Consider the following 20,000-nt stretch of genomic DNA (forward strand, 5'->3'; position numbering starts at 1 on the left):
TAGTGTGTGATCGAATTAATACATTTCACAATCATCTAACCCCAAGTCTAGACACCAATGGGCTTTAGGGCATGCTAAAACACACTTTCAAAGTCAAGAACAAGCGGCGATGTATGCAGGCAATTGGCTCAAAGTCGTCAAACTAGACACGTCATCAGTCTTGCAAAGGGAATTAGGGTATTAGTAACGGTTGCTTCCAAGCGTACCATCTTTGACTGAGCTACATCAGAAGAGAATAAGCTCGCTTCACATGTGTAGCACACAAACAAACACTGTTGATGAGAGGGGGATAGTATTATGGTTTTATCAACATAACCGGTGTAACATTTTACCACAAAATGAATTTCGCTATACGGAATTTACCATGATACACACAGGTTTTTATTTTAGCACACACGCGGACGAGGGAGATACCATACCCAAGGAAAAACACTATTCCAACACTGTTTATACTGTCTATGGTTACATGCAGGCCTCCGCCATCTACCCCTTTTGAGTAGAGTATACCTTTTCATTTTGTAATACTGTGATATAATACCATCACCATGAATGTTAGGTAATATCACCTACCCCCATATTTACACAAAAACATTAAAAAGCCTACTTCCTCAATCAGACAAGAAAATGCGTGCACAGGTGTACAAACCAACACACATATTTACAATAAAATCTATATTAACAATGAAATATATGACGATGGAGTGGAGCACATGAAAAGGTTGGAGGTGAAAGGTCAAACTCCTACCTAAAGTAAGGCTTCATTTAACCTAGCCTAGTCAAAAGCACTGCCTCCACTCTGTGTGGAGCCGAGGCCAAACATTCAGCATTGTCATGCATAATTACAGCAAATTTCTAGTTCTGCATCACCATGACAACATGCCTGCATATTTAATTATTCTGCATGTTTACTGAACATGTTCCTGTTATCTAACAGCTGAATTATCAGCAGTGCACTTTAGAGCGCTTAAGTAAGCTTAAAACAATAGAACGGAGAGGCTGTCGGTTCCATGTGCATGACCAGTGGTGACACATGACATGTGTTGGTGTGTCTGTGTGTGTGCGTGTGCATGTGCGTGTGTGTGCAAAAGAAGGAGACATTCCCTGGGTACTGTGGGATTAACGAGGAGACAGGGACTCTAATGCTGGTTTCAGGACACAGGCTGCTTTTGTCCCGCTTTTCTATCATTTGGCATCTGATTACAAGAAGAGCTTCCATTTCAACAAACCGGTATCACTGCTGCTACTTTATGGGATATCTGGACCATAAAACACAAAACACACAAGTGTGCCCCCACCCCCCGGGGCAATAGAGCACCTCTCCAGTCTGTCCAGTGTCTGGCTGTCCTATCAGAGACCAGATCAGAGCCAGCTGAAAGGAGACCTGCAACAACAGCGCTGACCTCTGTCTGATTTCATAAAGCATGTCACAGGCCTTGTAAACATCATGCCGGGAGATGTATTCAAGCTCACACTGCAGTCTTTGCGGCACAGTAGATAATCTCCAACAAAATTCACAGGCTGGCCGAATTGTGTGTAGTTCATGTGCAGGACACAGTAAGCATAGGATTAGAAATGTTGGCACAGAATGTCAGCAAGACAAAACTAACACGCAGCGCTGCTGGGATTGATGAAATAAAGCATGTATACAGCCAAAGCTGCCTTGTGTCATATCGATCAAAATGAGTCTAGGGCTGGGTTTGGACCAACCTAGTCCTGTATGGAAAACAGCGGCCCCCTTATTGATTTAAATGAGGCGTCTCTGTCGACATAGAAGGGATGCCAAGAAAGAGGCTTGCAGCAGAAAAGCACAGGGCCGTCCTGCATGAAAACGTCAACATCACGAGACTGAAATATTTCCAATGTACTTTGATTACTGATGTTGAAACAATTAGACTAAAGTAAAGACTAACTACCCAAGTAGCCAAATAGAAGAAAACAAATATATAAATATGTCGCGAGTTTATTCAACAACTCTATATAGTTAAACCTCATTGTGACAAACCTCCAACTGTAAAATGTCTTCGTACTTTATGCTGGGCTGATGGAGGGTACAGTGCCTATAGTATCTGGGGGGTTGGCTGTCACTGGAGAGATCAGTGATGGTTCGTGCTATGGCGTCGATGACGAACCTACCTTTATATTTAGTCTGAGCACTAAACCAAGTAAACAATAGGGGAGCAGCAGCAGCTCAATACCATCGGCTGGGTTCGGCCTGCAGTATGTCAAAGCATCAGGTATCGGAGCTTATTGTAATATCAGATTCAATAATTAGATTCAGTCATCTGCTCCTCTATGCTCAAACACTGGAGGGGAAATCTGACACTGGAGGGTGTGGGGAGACAGCTGGGGGGAGGGGGCCATGGGAGACGAGGGGAGGAGAGAGAAAAACGCACACTACACCTCTCCTCTTCAAAAACATCTACATTATTGATAAAGCCTGGCTTCTGCAGGGAGGGACCACAGTGATCCTCCACATCTCCAGCATGAGCAACCAACACAGACACAGAAACACTGGCAGCTCCATCCAAAATCAGGTGATCCAAAAACCGAAAAACGCACCGGTGCCAGATGAGGCATCAGCATAGAGACGGCACTGAGATGTAATAAATAGCAAATGCAGAGAGGAGGATGAGCAGGGGTGTAAGAGGGAGCAGGGAGTAGGGGGGGGGGGGGGGGAACAAACGGTGTAGATAACAAAGATAAAAAGCTGAGTCTGTCAGATGGCTGGATACCTGCTGAACAACAAACCAGCTAAATAAAAGCCTGATATTAAATGGAGGCAGAGAAGTGATGGAAGGAGGAGAAGGGAGGGGATGAGGGCTGCAATGAGAAGGCAGCAGTACTCGTGACACAGTTAGCGACAGCGCTTGTTTGTTCAGCACAGCCATGCCGTGGCAAGCTCTGCTCACTCGCTCAGCTCCCTCTTGCTATAAATCTTCTGCTGTTGTCAAGGTAACAAGCTCTCTGGACCTGGGAAAAGGAAAAATCGCATTCAAAAGATGTCTTTTCAAATGCCGGCCTCAAACTGGAGCTTGCATGTGTAACGTACATAACACACACAGAGAGAGAGAGAGAGAGAGAGAGAGAGAGAGAGAGAGAGAGAGAGAGAGAGAGAGAGAGAGAGAGAGAGAGAGAGAGAGAGAGAGAGAGAGAGAGAGAGAGAGAGAGAGAGAGAGAAAATGAAGGATGGCAATAGCAACATAGTGATTGGAACTTTGATAGCAATGCTGTCTGGACTGCTTCATAAACATTAATCAATTTTCAATTCAACTAATCCAAGGCCTCACAAGACAAAAGCTCAACCAAAAAGCCTCTTGCCTGCTTAATACAATTTCCTATCGACTAGGTGAAACATCAGTGGGATTTCAAACAGTGTAACATCAAAGGGATTCCTATGAAGAAATAAAAAGCTATAAACTGAAACCTTAATGTTGTGCTCATAGATTATGACCCGGGTTAGTGCAACGGATCATAAAACTCACGATTCGGAGCGTATCACGGATCAGAGTCCCCTGATTACAATTTTTGTTGCCACTGTTACTAACTGTCAATCATTGATTGCTCTAATGGTTTTAATGTCACATGTGACCATATCACACACTGAACCTGCAACACTGCTGGCTTCAAATACAAACCATTTGTTCGGTCCAAAACACATTTATCTGTGAGATGCACGTCAAAAAAACAGCCCCCTCCTGTCATTTTCTAAACCTACACATCGGTGTGGAGAAGGCGTGGGTTGGAGCGGATGAACTCGCTCTCTGCAACAGAATCTGCCCCTGTCCTATTTTACAGCATAGACACTCTAGTTGATGCGTCAGAAAAGCAGCAGTTTCTTTTTAGACTGGCTCTCTCAAACAGCAAATCCCAGCTACTCTTTGTGATTTCTTGTTGTCAGCGGTTATGGAAAATAACATACCATGGTAGAAGAGCATTCTTATTTCCCCACACAGGCGGCCTCAATAACGGATCCTTAGAACCAGGAGTCGTAAAACACTCTTTTCCGTAGCTTTAGTCCATGACTATTAAATATTTTCAGCTATGCACAGGAACACATGTCCTCACGTGTTAACACAAAGATCTTAAATTAAAAACTTTTTGTAAATGTTGTCTATTTGGCTTCACCACAACATGCTAGCATATGTCTATTTTGTGTGTTATTGTGGTTATAAAAGTGTTATTTATAGTGCTGATCGATTGCTGTCGGACAATGTGGAGTGAAGAAGATATAAAGCTTGCAATTTTATCGCAACTGCAAGTCCAATATCAGCTGTGAAGGAACAACCGTAAAACATTTGGAACAACTAAATCATACACTTATTTTATAGTAATTCATTCCCATGCATGCTGCTCAGAGTAGTCGCAGTGAGCAGCTCGTCTGCCCCATAAACAGGCTCTCTATTTCGCACAGTTCTGCATTTAACAGAGCTAAGGTTAGTGGAGGTTGCATTGACTTGATTATGATGCGTTCAAGCTCTACTCAGTTAGAAACTTGAAAAGACAAGAGTTGTTTGAACGATTTATTTTTTCCTCTAACAGCAGCTCTAGCAAATAATTTAATACAATTAAAACTACTAATGCCAAGTATTTCAATTTGTAACAATAAAAAAGTAAAAAGATGGCATTTAGCATTTTTGACGGGGCAGTTAAAATGATTTCTTAGTACGAGGGTGAGAAAAGTTAGCCTGGGGTCTTGCTGTCAATTATAGTTCCTAGCAAAAATCTGAATCCAGTGGGTCAGATTATTATTTTTTTTATATATCGGATCGGCCCCAAAAAATTGCCAATCAGTGCATCTCTCATTCAGTGTTTTTAACAATAGCATTATACAGTAAGAGAAGGCCAGCCAGCCTATTCACTCGCACTGTGATTTGATTTTCCATCAAGAAGGCTCGTCATTCAGCCTCACACACAACCTGAGCATTTCCACAGTTCTGCCATTTGTCATTTTCTGTTGCCATGGTTGCAGTGAAAGACAGAGCTCTTTGAATATCGGAAATGGAGGAGCAGGGGCACATGGTACATTATCGACATAAACACCCGCTCACGATCCAACACCGCTGAACACGTCGACTGTTTTGCCTCTGAATGCCTGCGGCCAGTCGTTCACCCACACAATTCTCAGCCAGTTAAAAAGTAGCCATTTAATAAATATCTAGAGTTGGCACACATCCTTTCCACATGTACTAAATCCTGTATTCAGCTACAAAGCCAACTATCCAGTTCCACATGAGGATGTGAAACTCAGATTTCTATCAATGCAAATTCTGTGTTCTTCAAAATACAACATGCCTCTTTACAATATGGAGCAAACACAACCACTAAGATGAACAGAGTGTGGATCCACGGTGTAGGTGTGATAGCTCGCTGCGTGAGCAAGTGTACGCACGGCATGCATGATGCCTCTGTCACCTTGACAAGGAGCCATTTCAGACCTTTCTTGTTATTCTGCTGGGCTTGACCGTCAATGTCCCTCTTCTCACTTTTGACAGGCTTGAGCCGCACACAAACATTCCTGAGTTTCACTCTGAGATTTCTCTTTTCAGCAGCATTGGAAAGCTGTCGAAACACCCAGAGCAGGGTCGGCAGGAGTTAAAGCAGGGTGGAACTACTGCAAAGCACACCGAGTGGAGAAATAGCAAGATCAGTCTGTGGTTGTGCATGAATACCTGTACAATAAAACCCTCTGAAGAGTTGTCACTGACAACCAATTTTTCAGAAAAACCCTATCTTGGGCAGAGTGTATTTGAGCTACTACTGTAGTCACCAATTGCAGATCAGGGCTGTATACCATGAACATAAAGACACCCACGCAGTATGAGCGTTGTGCATGTTGTGTTGAGTGACACAAAGGCCTTCTGCAGAGGGCTTTGATCTCCCACATAAAAATCAAGCGACAACTTTGCACTTTCCTTTGTAGAGGTATGAGTGCAGCTGTGTGCACACAGTGTGCAGTTGGCTTGTAAGTACACATGAATAAATCGTGTATGTTTTGGTCCAGCACAATTCTATTCTCTGCCCTCACGTGACATGATACAAAAATCTAGCCATTAGCTAACTAGTTTAATCTATGGGAAAGCATATAGCAATAGAGGCGCATCTATTGGAGAGACACACAACTGACATCAAAACACACTTGGAAATATTTACTTTTATAGTTAAGCGATAAGTAGCCAGCCTCTTGCTACAATACACAGAGAAGAATGATCTGTTCCGCTCAATCACATACACTGAAACTTATTTCAAAAATAAAAGATATCACATCTGCACTTCATTTTGTCCAACACCTTAAAATGAGGCATCAGAATCTACCGGCAGAGAAAACTGCTTGCATCTGGGACAACAGAGAAGGCATGCCAAGTAAAATATCCTCCATTACTTCACACAAAATGCAGAAAAATACGGCTGTTGGTATGCGTGTGCGCGCATAGTTTACTTTGATTTTCGTCAAAGGAGGAAACAAGGCGCACAGTTAGGTCCAACGCCCAAGCTTCCTGCAAGCAGTGCTTCCTGAGGAACCAGGGCTACTGCATAGAGGTGGAGACTGTCAGAGAGTGAGGGGAGAGGGGAGACGAGCATGTGAGGATGCAGTATGTAAGTGTGCTGCTGGGCTCTAAGATGGAAAGATGGGAAGGCCAAATGTAGCAGAGAGAAAGTGGAAGCAGAAGTGAAGAGAGAACAGAGGTGTTGGGGGGGGGTGGAGAGAAAGTACAAGTGGAGAGTCGAGCCAAGTGTGTGAGAGAGCAGCATAACAGTGCACCACAGGGACCAGTTCTGCGGACTATCTGATCTGTCCAAGATTCACAGAGGCTGATACGAAAAATGGAAAAGATATGTTGCAATTGAGTAAAATGAGTGTGTGTGTGTGTGTGTGTGTGTGTGTGTGTGTGTGTGTGTGTGTGTGTGTGTGTGTGTTTTTTTGAGCAAAACAGATAGGTGTAGATAGTGTATATCACCATTACCACATGTGCATAATCAACGTAGACATGCAAGGAAAGTATGCAGGACCGGCAGGGTGAAGGAAAGGTGCAACAGACACTTGACCATACTCCTTTTTACGTTGATGGGCCCCAAGTCTCTTGTCTCTATCAATCAACCACTCCGAATATAGCGCCTTATTACTAAATAATTAAATAGGAAAAACATTCATAATAGAACAGCTGTAGCTTTAAATAGATTGTAATTTTGGACCCTGCTGCAAGGGAACATTTCTTTCTAAAAATGTGTTGCCACATGGCCCACAAAAACAGACAATATTAGCAGATCTAAACCTTGGGACACCTAATGAGGTATGGACCAAAACAAAGTCTCTGACAAATATAGAGTGGTAAACCAGGTGTCGTTGCTGAAAAGGTTGGATCTGTGCATCCCTAATTTAAGGCTTACAGGATCTGTGTTTTCCCCAGACAAATGAATGGTTGGGCTCTAATATCTAAGACTTCAGAGCTGGCTACAAAAAGGATGCCAATTGTGTCAAAGAAGCCATCCAAGTTCCTGATGGCGTTTCCATTACACCAATGTTGCTACCTGCCTTCCAGATGTGGTTTTCCCGACACCATAGACCATGAATGTAATACTTATGGTAACTGACTCACAGGTCTCAGATGTCCACGTTTCCCCCCCAGCACAAGTGTGAAATTTACTGGAACTGATGATGAATTTAACCAACAGCAAGGTTACTATTATTAATTTACCTTGATAAGGCTTATCAATCCAGACGTCGTCTTATGTAGGTTTACGGAGTAAAAGCAGGAGGTGTCTTATAGATAACTCCTTATTTCAACTTTACCCAACATCTAACAACTACAGAACATTTTGCAATGGGATCACACCAGCCCCCTCCTCTTAACTACATTTCTGTTTAGTTTTGTAACTGCATCTTGCAGGGTTGCAATGCTTTCACGGTAACAAAATCTGTCCACAGACAGACAGAAAAATAAACACCTTGCGAAATACTTCGAACTGCTTCCGTGGTAGTTCCTCCAAGTGTCTTCAGGACCACATGTTGAAATGATGACAGACAAGCGATGTGAGAACACGCACACACACACACACACACACACACACACACACACACACACACACACACACACACACACACACACACACACACACACACACACACACACACACACACACACACACACACACACACACACACACACACACACACAGCTGGTAACAGGTATACACAATGTGAAGCACATGTGCTAAAACATGCAAACACATTGCTGTTATCCTTTAACTGCTTTGCCTTTTCTAAGAAAAGCATACGTTCACACAGGCTACGCAGTGATTGTGGATGAGAACTAGCTTTGCATAAGTAATGAGGAGAAATAAAAGACTGTCCTACATCCACGCCAAAGATTACACTGCTGGCTTCTGTTTCTATAAAAAGAATCACTGCAGGGAGTATGAGGGACACAGGCACACACGCAACTACACACACACACACACACACGCACGCACACACACACGCACACACGCACACACAGAGGTGGGCACAAAAACAAGGCAGTGTATTTATAGGGAAGAAGGTTCTGGTATCAAAAGAACTTTAAAGATCAGCGTCTGGTTAGCTCTAGTCAACCAATCACAGATCTGCGACTATTCCAAGCCTTGGCAGACGAACACAGTGGAATGCTGGAAAGATTATTGGTAGCTCTAGGCCAACTTAATGGCCTCTATGTATTCTGTGATTCTTGTTCTCCTATTTTTCCACTTCTCGTTTAGACGGCTTCCTTTCTGTGCTAAAACAAATAACTCAGTGTTTTCTTAATTTGTGACACACAGATACAATGTGGATGAACAGGCCTGGGTATAAAGGGCCAGACACATGTTGGCCTGTTGCTTTAAGAAGGGCTCTGAGCTGCCACATATTCAGGAGGGAAAGTCCCTGTGCAGGCTGACTGAAGATGATGTGATTTTCCACTCCCTGCTGACTGCTCTGGTTAAACACGCTCGCTTATTCCTATCCCTGCACCGAGAAGAGAGTAACGGCAGTATTTTCACCTTCTCTGTGACTTAGGAGCAATATTCTAGACAATGTTATATAAGTTATTCAGGGCTGCAACTTATTCTTTTTACTTTTGTTTATTCTGTTGACTTTTTTTTGTTTTGTTTTTTGTTTGTTTTTTTAAATCAACTGACAAATTGTTTATGTCAGAGAAAGTACAGATGGTTTTCGTTGAGAAATTCTAATGTTTATGCTGTCAGAAGTCTTTTGAGCATTAGATAGTAATTAAATAGGTCTCAATGCAGCAGCCCAGAAACTAACTCAGCCATTGTTGACAGGTAGCATACCTGCAACCAAAACATGTCTAATGCCAACATAAAACAAAGATATTAACATACTAGCACTGTTTCACTTTCTATAATCCAACAGAAAATGAGTTAAATACCCACACTAGGTGCGTCTGAGTCAGAGCAAACCCCTTTCAATTTCAATCAGAAGGTAGCAGGTGGCTAACAGGCAACACGCAGGAACTTGGATTGGGTCTTTAAGAGTTGTACAATTCATAGATTGCTGAAAGAATTAGTCCTAAAACCGGAATATTGTTCAGCATTTTTGCACTTCTGGTTCCCATGACTCGATGTCAATGGGTTTTTGGTTAGAAATATGCGAAAACAGATTTTAACTTTTTGTTCTCAATACAAAATATTTAAATATCCCTCACAAATTTTGAAGGTTTGACACGTCATTAAAAAGGGGGTTTCCCAACAAGTGGCTCACTCTGACTTGTGTACCGTTGTAGCCTCGTCTTGCGCCCCTAACGTTACCTTTTTACACCCGCTGCTCAAAAATCCTAAAAGCGGTGTTCATTTATGAAGCTCATATTTCTGTAAGTATCATAAACTTGTGTTCGCCAAAATACTTTATATTCTACAATAATCCAAACTGAAAAAATCCCATTAGCTTTTTGTCCTGCCAAACACTTCCTGTTGGCCTACAAAAACACGTCGTACCTGGAGCACTCCGACACCGACAAATAAACTGTGCTACGTTCACAGCTATGACATTACTTTACAATCATCATCATCACAAAACGCACTCCGTCTCTCTCAGCGGGACAACTGCTAACGTTCGCCGAGCTTGCAATACTCTGGCGTAAACCCTGACGGACTAGCTGAACTGGTTGATGCAGGGGAGACTCACTGGGAAAGTGTCTTCATGTGTCTCAGACGATGTATGTAAACATGATCGCTGCTAACTGTCCCGGGCGGGTGAACCGGGGAATCAGTTGCTTGTTCTGCGTATACATTGCAACAGGTGATAAATTATGGATTTAACCTGTTTGTGCATCCGTTTAACTGTCGCGTAATGGTTACCGATCAGTTAACAAGGGTCGTCTTTTTCTATTATTGAAAGTGGCGTTAAGTGTTAGAGGGACCTCATGCCTCTTATAAAGATCCTCTCAGACTCCTGACCTCCTCTGGGTCGTCCCAGTAGTAATCTTTTCTAAATCTTGATATTTTTCCATTGGCGGTCTTGTGGTTTGACTACTTGAACAAATGTCTCTCAGGAACACATCAAAACAAAGTTTCACTGAATATGAAATGTCCGCAATGAAACAACTTGTAGTTGGTGCCAAGACAAATATATTAGCTTGGTGCTTTAGTGCTTAGGCAATAACATTTGTTTTGGTGGCCATTTTGCTTAAGATAAAAAAAATAGCCATTAATCCCAGTTAATGTGGGAGACCCAACAGTTTGCAGATGTATCAAAAGACTGCATACTGCACAGCTGAGCATAATAAGATGAGACTGTATTGTACAAATCTCGAGAGTCATCACAGCAACAATTACTTATCCTCCATATCAATGATTACAGGTAAACAGTAGATCTATGCCATTTATTTTACAAACTGTTTTACATGGAACGTAGATTGAAAATATTGAACTGGCCAACTAAGTATCTCTGATAGATGATATTGTGTTGAGGCAAAGATTCAGACAGTTTTCCGTCTGTATTTTGCTGCAGCTGAGATTGCCAAAACAGTGGTCTCTTTGAATTTTGTGAAAGCTTAGGGTTTTGATGCAGTGCTACCGCCAGTCTCTAACAGATTCCCCCAAAATGCCTCTCAATCAGCGTCACATGCACACCTCTGTGGACATCCAAGTTATCCTAGAAAGTAGGATTAACTCAGAAAAAATGTGACACACTGGCCTCATTTGTCTGAACTACAGTTTGTGTCTGAAGCCTCTAATGAGTTACAAAACTGGCTTCTTCTACCAGCCAACAGCTAAATATGACCTCCATCGCAGTGAGACAGGAACAAGAACGTGACACTCCACAACACATACAGGCATTGTAAATAAGCCTTGATAAAGAATTTGCACGCGTAAATCATCCGTCTGAAGGCAATTACCCACAAAATATGAAGGCGGCAAAGTACAAAAAGCAGCATCGACAATAGGTCTAACAGTAGAGCGCCGTTAAAACGGACAGTGGGATGAATCACAGCCTCTTTATAGCCACAAGCCGAGCTGTAAAGACAGAAAAGAGCTGAGTGGGGGAAATGCATGTACTAGTCAAAAAGGGTGCTTAGATCCTTTTGTGTAGAGTATACTGCCCCCCAGCATGCTGCGGGGGAAACAAAGTATGGCTGCATGTATTGGTGGTCAGGGCCACGGGCCCCGACTGATGGACCTCATCTCTTTGGTATTTAGGTATGCCTTTGCTTTTCATTCACATCCCACCCGCACAGGCGCAGAGGCCCATCTCCCCACAGCCCTCCCCTCCCCCCTTCCTGTTGTTGCATTTCAATGTAAATGGGTGGATGAATGGCTGCAGCTGGCCCATCAAAAGGCCAGCCCTGCTGAAGGGCCTTTGGGATTGAGATTCAGCCAGGCCACACCACCTCTACCGTCCCCCACCCAACAACACTTTGTCCTAACACCGTTACCCCCTGTCTCAGTTTATAGCTTACGCCCCCAACGTGAAGAGGACGCCTGGGCAAAACAGGGCTTAGAGAAAACTGCTAAAGTTGTTTGCCTCTGAGCACAACAGTAGTCGGGCATTAAGGGAAATTCTCAAAGTAGCCATATATTCCAGACATATTTTATTTATCTTAGAGGGACAAAGGTTGGTTTTGGACGGGAAACAGGATGCTGTTCCAGCTCTACAGTGAGAGGGAACAAAAAAAACACAAAACTGCTTTTGCATATGTTGCATTTACCATCACTTTGACAGAATTCCTCTGTCAAGACGCAATGTTCTAAAAGGGCACTGAAACTGCAACGGGGGAGGAAAAAAATCTGCCATTGTGTTCCGACTGCTCAAGAAAAAATAAATTGTTTCAGTTATGTAACAGCAATACTGTGTGATCGGAAGCGTTTAACAATAATGCTGTGCATGCGCATGTCTAGGACACGTTGACAAACTAAAGCTTCTGATTTCCAGTCAAACCACTGCAATAAAAAAGGGATAATTCTGGGTAATAAATAAAAGGTTCAATATGTGATGAGCTTGCATTTACAGAAAAATAGCATCAGAAAAGATCCAACTATCTCTTTTACTCTCGGATATGGAAAACCCATTGAAAAAAATAGCCTGAGGAGGAAAACCAGAAAAGGTAAGTGAGTCCAAGCAAGCCTGCCTTGCCTGTTTTTCCCTGCGTGTCAGCAACAGGCTGAACAGACCAGAACAGCCGAGCCCAGAGGGACACATCACCCAGACTGTCCCTGCTATCAGCTCCCAGACCTGGCCAACTAACCTCAGAACATTTCCTATGCCACGTATGGATAACACATCATCCCCTGCAGCCTCCTGCTCAGCAGCACATTCAATCAAAACACCAACTGTTGTTTCCAGATTTGCAACACCCCTTAATTCATGGCTGCCCAGACTCAGGCACACGGCCATTTGCCTGCTAGCGTAACCTACTCAGGTTCTCTCAGTGTGGAAAACATGCACAAAGGTAATGGTGTTTTTTATAGCAAAGACTTTAACCTATTATTACTCCTTACAATAAACCCTGGAATTACACATCCGGTATTACAATAGCAGCATGAACTAATAAAACTACTAAGACAATGTGTACACGGAAACAATTAGCCCGACAAATTCACTGTTGAGTTCACAGTGTGCGACACCTTTAAACTGGCTGAGCCTCTTTTGGGTAAAGGCTGGACAATATTTAGAAGAGTTAATATCACAGTTTGTTTTTTTACCAAATACCTCGATATTACGATGATATTGTAGGATCAACTTTTGCTACACAAAATATTATTTTAGATTAGATTTTTGATAAATAATAATCAGTAATATGGATTTAATGATGAGTCGGTGAAGGTAAACAATGGAACAGTTAGAACAGCCTGTTAGTCCAGAGTATTACATCACGTTTCTGTAATGCAGCCTTTCAAACTAGAAAAAGACAACACGTATTACGATATCCACAATCTAAGACGATATTAATTCTCATATTACAATATCAATATAATACTGGTATGTAACCCAGCCCTATCTGGCGTAATTCAGAGTGAAACCAATAGTATTATAAAACGGTACCCTATAGACCTACACAGATATCTCCTCAGATTGCAAACTCAGACCAAGCTCTACAAGTGGTTCTCTTCATAACCCTCAAATAAACATAGGTTTTGTCACCTTGCTAAAAAGAAACATTAATCTTATGTGGGATTTTGAATACTTTCAATTAATATGGCAAACTCGCTTAACTGCTGGTCAGCTCATATTGTTATGTCGTCCTATTTATGCCAGGATGGGAAAATCAATCAAAATCTGGGAGCCTACTTCTGTTTGAAATGTTCCACATTCGTAAAATTGTGATTAGGCACATCAGTTAGTTTTCCTTAAAAACAGGAGCACAAAATATTGCTTTTCAGAGCTTTGATATGAAAGATTAAAGCCATGTCTGTAAAAAGCAGCTTTCTGGAGGAGCAGCAGCAGCAGCATGCCAGAATAGAGATCCTTTCCCTTTGATGTGCCAGAGACTCAAGAGAAGAGAAAATATTATCAGGAGCGGTGCAGAGGAAGGCTAGCAAGTAAGCACAACCGAACACGAGTTAAAGACGCCATCAACCACCAGGACCTCCTGAAACCCCAAAATGAGGCTCCACGGTCCCTGAGGGAGAAAAGCAGGATTGGGGCCCGCCATTTTGTTCCATTTTGCTACAAGGATAGAGGAGGGGGCAAAGGACTAGGCTGAATTTCAAAGGGCTTCAGATGCCATTTGAGTATCCGCAGAGATTGTGCTGGTAGAACAGCAGCTATAAAAGATTTACACAACTCAAACAGGGAGGAAGAGAGGAGAGTGGGAGAGAAACCAAGGCAGAGGGGGGGGGGAGACAGAGACAGACAAAGAGAGGCAAGACTCAGGAGTAACCATGCTTGTTTACCTAAAAAGGACCACACTCAGCACATAAGGGGGAGGGGAGAGCCTTTATGGACCTCGGGGCAGGCAGAGGGGTGCTGGAGTTACAGCTAAAGGCCTCTTTCCCCTCTAACAACTAGCACAACCAGCTGTCTCTGCACTGGAGGTTTCTCAGCAATACTCAGGGAAGAAATTGCAAAATATACTGCATACTATGTCAGCCTCCTCTGCATCGTATTATTATTTAACAAATCCTATAACATGGCACGAGAGCAGAAAAAGGGACACCAAACTTTCCCCCTTACTGGCAAACGACGAATAAACAAAACGCAGAGTTTTTTGACACTGAAATGTCTGCATCTTCTATGCTCACACTTAGAAACTCCAACAAGACCAAAAGCATTTTATGTACATTGAGCGAGCACTACACCGTTTAAAAAAATACCCATTAAAAATGCTACACTGCTTGTCAGCAACCGGTCATATGGGAACTTAAGAGGCAATTTGGCCGGTTTGATTTTGTTTGAATGAAAACACAATTTCTTCAATTACTCGATTGGAAAACCTATCAACATCACCGTAGTAGCATTGGTATCAATAAGTATCAGTATCCATACGAGTAAAATAACGATACCCATCCCTCATTGCCAAGCTGGCTGCCAACGATTAGCTTTTGGTTGCCAAGAATTACAGATTGTTTGATTGGTCATATTTTAGTAACTTAGACTTGACTGTTATGGGAAGGGTAACTTATAAAGCCAAATGTTTCTAAGAATACATAAAAAGTTTGTTAAACATACAAAGAATTTCACAATGAACTTGGTTTTGTTTCACTTAGAGACAAAATAAATCGACAGTGACCCATTTGATACATTTGCAGACTGATTTAGTGAACTACAAAAGGCAGAAAAACGACCTGCGGGTCATTTTGCAGTTTGAATGTTCATTTATGAGGATATAGTAAACCGTGCTGCTGAAAAGTAAAAATGCAGAGTCATATTATGAAGAATGATATCTACTGTGCAGCTACCACAGTGCTCTCTGCATCAGATTTTTATTCATCTGCCTTCTCATCCCTGATAATATGCTTTTCATGTTTTGATGCCATTTGTACCTTTATTTGGGTGAAAGGGCATCAACAATACTTTTGCACAACGTTATTCAAAGTCTTTCACAGGTTATCGTTGTAAATAAAGATCATCTGGTCGTCCTGTTCAACTGGTACTATTGAGCCACCCAAATACAGCAATCAAGAACGTCTCATTCTCCCATTTTCACCATTGTTGTGTTTTTGCCATTATGCAAGGGCCAAGTTGTGTTCATCTTCATCTCAGCCTTTTAGCCAGTCATAAAAACAAATGTGCTAGACCAACCAAGAATGAGAAAGGCATCTATAAAAGGGGAGCTAGGATGAGAAACTGAGCAACCAGGCACGTTTACCACAACACTTTGTTTGCAGCACCGTCACAATGGGCTGATGTGCAAACCCAGAGGTTGACTAACTGTGGTGTGGAATCAAAGGGTCGGCTAATCTCCTGCATCTGGATAAAACGACTATTAGTGGAATCTGAAGAGTTGTGAGACCCGAGAGCAACTGTAAGCCAGTAGAGGAGCAGGAACATAGAAATGCTGCCTGCCGTTCTATTACACAAATCTTGTAACCTCGAGCTCCAATCACAGCTCATGATCTTTCTGACCCCAGCAGACCCCCATTTCCTGTTGCAAGTAGAGGGCATGGATTCATTCTCTGGTCCCACTTATAGGAACGGGAGCAAAATCCAGCCATCGCTAATGGGAACCTGATGGGACGCACAGCTCAGCAGTTCCCAGTAGCTTGATAATTACCCACACGTTTGGCTATATTGACTTAATACTCGAAAATATCTCAATAAGACTACTGTTCATTATCAGTGGTGGATGGAATAAATATGCTGCATTAAATGTAAACATTAGCATGATGTTTCCTCATTTCAGATTTAGATGAAAACACACCACTGTAGGCCAGATCGCTTTAGTTGACTAATAATTGAAATAGAATTCAGCATACTGGTCAATTATTCCATCAGACAACAATAAATCAAAAGGCATACAAGTGCCTGTGAAAAATGTGTGTACAGCATTTAATGTCAAAGAACAAAAACAACAACTATCAAACTGAGTGACAGACCCAGTGACACTACGATTACACCTCGTGTGTTACAGAGAAACTTCAGTTTGAATGAGATTGCAATTTTGCGTCTTTCAGTGCGTGTCCTTCTTACATTCACAATGTAAACACATCAGAATTATCTGACAACGTACTCCAGATCAAATTAGTTACGAATTCTGGAAAAACCTCTTTCTTATATTTAAATCCTGCATATCCTTATCTTCTGTGCTTAACAGAGTAAGGCATGCGTTACCATCTGAGGCTTTAACTATAGCACAGAGAAATAGGACCTACGCAAGCTCAAGGGAGACAGAGATATGCATCACTGCCTCTGCAGTGTTGTCAACATGAACGCCCCAACAAGCTAAAACACTCTCCGTATCTTGGTGGAAAACACCACCAGCGGCACTGCAGTGTTTTCCTCAGCATTGGTACTGCACCAAAGTAGAGAGCTTCTCCTCCATATTCTATTTCCTCTACAGCTCATCTCAAATCCCAACATGTCGTGCCCCTCCTTTACATTTTATTCAAACACAGCAAACACTGGCACTCCTCCGAGTCAACTTAGGTAATCGTGACAGTTATCCATCCAACTTTAGACACTTCCTGATAAACCCAAATAGCCTGTGGGAATTTCAAAAACACTGCTCTTTAAATAGTCCCACAAAGCACACACACACACACACACACACACACACACACACACACACACACACACACACACACACTCTTCAAGGGTTGTAGTTGTGACAACCTAATTCATTGCTTTGCTTATAGATAGGCTTGTAACACATCCATTTTGCTTTGGTGCTGGAACAGACAAGCAGATGGACAGGACACAGTGCTTCATGACTAGAATTGAACAAGCTGTGGCTGCACAGTCAACTGGAAAAGCAGGATTTCTTTAGATCAACTGCCAAATGACTACAATAATTGTGTCAAACAACATTTGCATGTTGTTATTGCACTCCCATGAGCATTATACTAACAATAACTGTTGTCTTCCACATTAAAAGTGACTAATTTGTGTTAATCCCTAGAATGCAACATATTCAAGCCCAACCTCACACTATGGATGAATAGTGTAAGAAATGTAAAATCCCCCTTTCAGCCCCCAAGACTATCCTGATCTGTTCCTCTGTTAGTGTGCATGCACGCCTGCGTACATGCTATTAATGTATGCAGCACTAGTTGCTAACTCAAAACATTCCTATTTTAAATATCACACACTGCCAGTGCAACCCTATCACACACACACATCTGCCATTATGTAATGTTCCGCATCTGAATAAAAAAAAATATTAAAACAACTTAAGGGCTGACTTAAATGTGTAATTCACCAAATTAATTAGTATTTGATCAAATCATCGACATTTTAACACTTGTGCTTAACCATAAAAAGGTTAGTTTCAAGCAACAACAATCAATAATTTGTAGTTTATTTTCACTTATTATTATTTAAAAAAATAAATAAAAAAATCAATAACACACAAGCATGAAGCACATATTAAATGGTGAAATCCTAAGTAGGTGCAGGTATTGCAGGTTGACCTTTGTCGCAGCCCTCATCAGACACAGTTAACCACGGGGGGGGGGTCTGTTGTGTTGTTGTTAACGCGATATCTGTGCAGGACGAGTTAAAACAAAACGCGACTTACTTGTGTGTGAATGTCCACAGATTAAAGCAGATGTGTTAATGTGTAATGTTTAGTCTACGCCGCGGTGTCTTCGGCCGATGCTGGATGATCCCATTTGTCGCCGTAGTTCAGTGCAGACTGGCCCGCAGACATCCGCATAAAGTCGCGAGGACCATCGCAGCTCGAGAGCAGCTCACCAGAATCGAGGCTCGCGCTAGCTCGTGAAAACCATGTAGACCAACAAACACAAAGTCCAAAGGGAAAAACACACTCAAATATCCACGAAAAGTCGTTCACAGCGTCGTCACAGCAAACTAGACACCTTTAACACTCCAGTTGTGCAACGGCAGGCTTGCTTGGGCGAAATGAACCATCAAAAGATCATGTTTTTGTCACGGTTTAATCCTCTCCGCCAACCCATGCGAGCGGTTCTCGAGCGGCCTTTGACTTCAGTGTGTTGGACGCAGGGGACGGAAATGGTTCGGCGATGGAACGAGCGTTCTGATTGGTCGAGGCGCTGTGGGCGGGTACGGTTCAACCCCTGCGAGAGGAAACAGACGCCATTTTGGATCCAACTCAGCGCCCCGCTCTCCATTCAGAACGGACACGAGCAGGGCGCCAACGTGGCTGACCGTGGTTCACAGTTTCACTCGCCAGAGGCCACACTCCATTATATGGTTGGAGACCGAGGAAAGGAAATGGAGTACAGACATTGGGTGCACTCGTTTTCCACATTTGTAGTGACCTGAAGTTGTTTACTTCAACTCATAGTGTGGGTATTTAGATTTGTCACGTCGTTTTAAATGAAACAGTTGATGTAAACTAATAATTTAAAATAATTTTGTAAAGCTGCGTACCATCCAGTCATAACGGTGATAGTTAAATCACTTATAATCATTGCACACTCACAGTTATTATCCACTAATCATTATTATATTTATTTATAATAATTATTATTGTGGATTTTTTTGACTGTTTTTTATTGCTTATAATAATAATAATAATAATAATTTTATTTCATTTATTTTATCTTGTTTTTCTTTTACTATGTCTCTTGTTTTGCACTATATCTATGCTGCTGTAATCCTGTAAATTTCCCCGCTGCGGGACTAATAAAGGATTATCTTGTCTTATCTTATCTTATTTATAAAGTGTAGTTTTTGTTCTTGATGTTTAGTTTGACCCTTCTTGTATACAATCTATGGTTAGACCTCAAACGCAGGTTATGGCTCAGAGAAAACATAGCTGGCATTAAAGCGGTGTGTGCTGGTGAACATACGTGACGCACCCATGGTCGAAATGAAACGCAACTGGATGAAACGAAGGCTCCCATTGGCTCAAATAAAAGACAGAGACTCTCATTGGTTTAAGTAGATGCCACTCAAACTGACCCGTACACGTCGCTTCCCACGACCGCCTTATTACTTTACAACAGTGATAAGGAAGATGAGGGGCAGCAAACTGCACCTTTCACTCCAATTACGAAACACTCCCAAGGCCTTTCACTTACTGGAGTAATATAACACATTCATATACTTACTGGAGTAATATAACACATTCATATACTTACTGGAGTAATATAACACATTCATATACTTACTGGAGTATATAACACATTCATATACTTACTGGAGTATATAACACATTCATATACTTACTGGAGTATATAACACATTCATATACTTACTGGAGTATATAACACATTCATATACTTACTGGAGTATATAACACATTCATATACTTACTTCAGTATATAACACATTCATATACTTACTGGAGTATATAACACATTCATATACTTACTGGAGTATATAACACATTCATATACTTACTGAGTATATAACACATTCATATACTTACTGGAGTATATAACAC

General features: G+C 41.9%; 1 protein-coding gene across 2 annotated transcripts in view; it reads right to left on the minus strand.

Annotated features, from left to right (window-relative positions):
• ankrd11 (ankyrin repeat domain 11) overlaps positions 1–18,535 on the minus strand; it is a 91,758-nt gene extending 73,223 nt beyond the window's left edge. For both annotated transcript variants that reach the window (XM_054608381.1, XM_054608371.1), the window contains exon 1: positions 18,147–18,535. The gene's annotated coding sequence lies outside the window, so the exon portion shown is untranslated. The remainder of the gene's footprint in view (positions 1–18,146) is intronic.
• Positions 18,536–20,000: the final 1,465 nt, after the last annotated feature.

The sequence above is a fragment of the Anoplopoma fimbria genome, chromosome 2 (assembly GCF_027596085.1).
Source record: "Anoplopoma fimbria isolate UVic2021 breed Golden Eagle Sablefish chromosome 2, Afim_UVic_2022, whole genome shotgun sequence".
Lineage (NCBI taxonomy): Eukaryota > Metazoa > Chordata > Actinopteri > Perciformes > Anoplopomatidae > Anoplopoma > Anoplopoma fimbria.